Source organism: Talpa occidentalis, unplaced genomic scaffold (genome assembly GCF_014898055.3).
Source record: "Talpa occidentalis isolate TD23 unplaced genomic scaffold, MPIMG_talOcc4v2.1 talOcc4.1020, whole genome shotgun sequence".
Taxonomy (NCBI): Eukaryota; Metazoa; Chordata; class Mammalia; order Eulipotyphla; family Talpidae; genus Talpa; species Talpa occidentalis.
The window spans coordinates 21,420-24,023 of NW_023601017.1; the positions used below are offsets into that span (position 1 = coordinate 21,420).

At 43.5% G+C, this 2,604-nt stretch overlaps 1 pseudogene; it reads left to right on the forward strand.

Moving 5' to 3' along the window:
- Positions 1 to 1,278: 1,278 nt before the first annotated feature.
- Positions 1,279 to 1,675, forward strand: LOC119237838 (60S ribosomal protein L10-like; annotated as a pseudogene).
- Positions 1,676 to 2,604: the final 929 nt, after the last annotated feature.

The following is a 2,604-nucleotide window of genomic DNA, read 5'->3' on the forward strand; positions in this document are numbered from 1 at the left end:
ACTGGCTTGAATCTGAGTTTCATAACACAAACAGCGGTAACTTTAATCAGGTCAAAGCACCTAGACTTCCCTCTAGAAGAGGAAACTACTGAAGCCCAGGCTGAGAGATCCAAAACACCTGCCACCCCTTACAAAGAACTGTATCACAACAGGAAGTTCAAATTCCTGAGTCTATTAGAGCTGATCCTTCGATGCCTAGTGCCCCAGTCCTCTCCTATACCTACTACTGCTCACCAGTTGACCAGTCCACCAACAACTCCAACAGATTCAAAAACAACAGTTGAAAAGCTACTCCTACTAAAACCCATACAAAATAGAAAATGAGATGGAAGAACATAGCACAAATGCCAAAAAAAAAGCCTCTGAAAGGAGCCCCAAGTCAGTGCAGTTGTGGAGCATGACAGGGAATATAGGGCAATAGTCCTAGCAATGCTCATGTAACTTTAAAGAAACAGGGAGGACATGAAACAAGAAGAGAATAAAGATAAGGAAAATATGAGGTAGCTACATTTAGGAACAATGGAATTAAGAAACATTATAACTGCTTTAAAAATACAAAACTGAGCCTAAATAGCAGACAAACAGAAGCAAAAGAGACAATGAGATTTGAAAACACAATTTTGGAGAACAAAATAAGATAGAGGAAAAATAAATCTTTTAAAAAATGAAATCAAAGTAGAAATTAAAAAATACCTTGAGACTAATACAAATGAAGAAACAAGCTACCAGAATCTATGGGATGCAACATAAGTGGGCTTGAAAGGGAAAGTAATTGCTACACAGGCTCTTATTAAAAACAAACAAACAAGAAAAGTCCCAAGTAAACAACCTATTATCACATCTGGAACTTGAAAGGAACAAATAAGATCCAAATTAGTAGAAGGAAGGATATAATAAAAAGAGTGGCAATAAATGAATTGAAATAAAAAGACTATATAAAAAACATTGATGAAACTAAGAGTTGGTTCTTTGAGAAGACAGAAAAATAGATAACTAACCAATAGATAGTCTAAACAAAAAATAAATAACGAAAACATTAATATCCAGAATTACAAATGAAAGACGTGAATAGTACAGAAATACAAGTGCTCATAAGAGATTACCATGACCAGATATCTTTACAAATTATTTTTATCAAATTTTTAAAAACGAACTAATGCCTACTTTGTTCAAATTGTGTTTAAAATACAAGAATTAGCAGTGTTCTCTAATACATTTTATGATGCCAATGTTACCTTAATAATAAAACCAGACACTCTTTGCCTTCGGCGGGCCCCCCAAGATCCTGGTGTCGCTATGGGCCGCCGCCCCGCCCGGTGTTACCAGTATTGTAAGCACAAGCCCACACCAAAGTCTCGTTTCTGCTGCGGGGTCCCTGATTCCAAGATTCGCATCTTTGACTTGGGGCGGAAGAAGGCAAAAGTGGATGAGTTCCCACTCTGTGGCTCATGGTATCAGATGAATATGAGCAGCTCTCCTCTGAAGGCCTGGAGGCTGCCCATATTTGTGCCAACAAGTACATGGTGAAAAGTTGTGGCAAAGATGGCTTCCACATCCGAGTGCGGCTCCACCCCTTCCATGTCATCTGCATCAACAAGATGCTGTCCTGTGCTGGGGCCGATAGGCTCCAGACAGGTATGCGGGATGCCTTTGGGAAGCCTCGATCCCAATCCGCGTTTGCTTTTCAACCGCGCTGCTTTTCTGCGCTATCCCGATCCCGATCCGCGTTTGCTTTTCCAGGAAAAAATTAAAACAGTGTTAAAAGTTTTCTGAGACAACTTAAAGAGAAACAATATCTATACCCTGAAGATCCCAAAAGTAAAAGAAAAAGAGAAAGGCACAGAAAGCCTATTTAAAGGAATAATCACTAGAAATCAATCTGGGAAATGACCAAAAGCTGTGATCCAAGAGAATTGAAGAGTTCCAACAAAACAATACTACAGGGGCCTCCCTGGTGGTACAGGGGTTAAAGACCATGCTATCAGACTGCTGTCAGCCACTGCAGCATGAGTTCAATCCCCAGTCAGGTAGCTAACCCACAGGGCACAACAGACCTCTCCTGTCTCGTCCACTGTTCCCCTCAGCAGTGTATTTCAGTAGATCTGACTATTCTGCTCTCCTCTCTCTGATGAATCCTCTCAGCGCCCCCCCACCCCCACCTCTGGCTTACACCCGATCCCGATCCTGATCCGCGTTTGCTTTTCCAGCGCCCCGCTTTTCCGTGCAAGCTTACCGGGCAGCCCAGGGCTGTGTGCTGGTCCTGGTCTCCTCCTGGGGGGGGTCTCTGTTTAATGGCGCCCGAAGCTCACCTCCGCGGCGAATCCTGCAGGGTTCTCCGCAGCTCCCGTTCACGGGGTGTGGTGGCTGCAATAGTTCCTTTCCACTCACAGTCCCGCTTGCTGCGTAGTTTGTTCTTGTTGGTCGTTTTAGTGTGTTTTTTCTCCTCCTCTCTGCCGGTCGGAGAGTGCCGACTCTGGGCGGGGGAGGAGAGCAGAGTTCTGCGCTTTCTTCCCTTCTAGTCCTCTTTTATGGCAACTTTCTTCTTCGGGTAGTTTTGCTGGAGTCACCCGTTTATCTTCCGTGTCCCAGTTCTCACTGGGACCT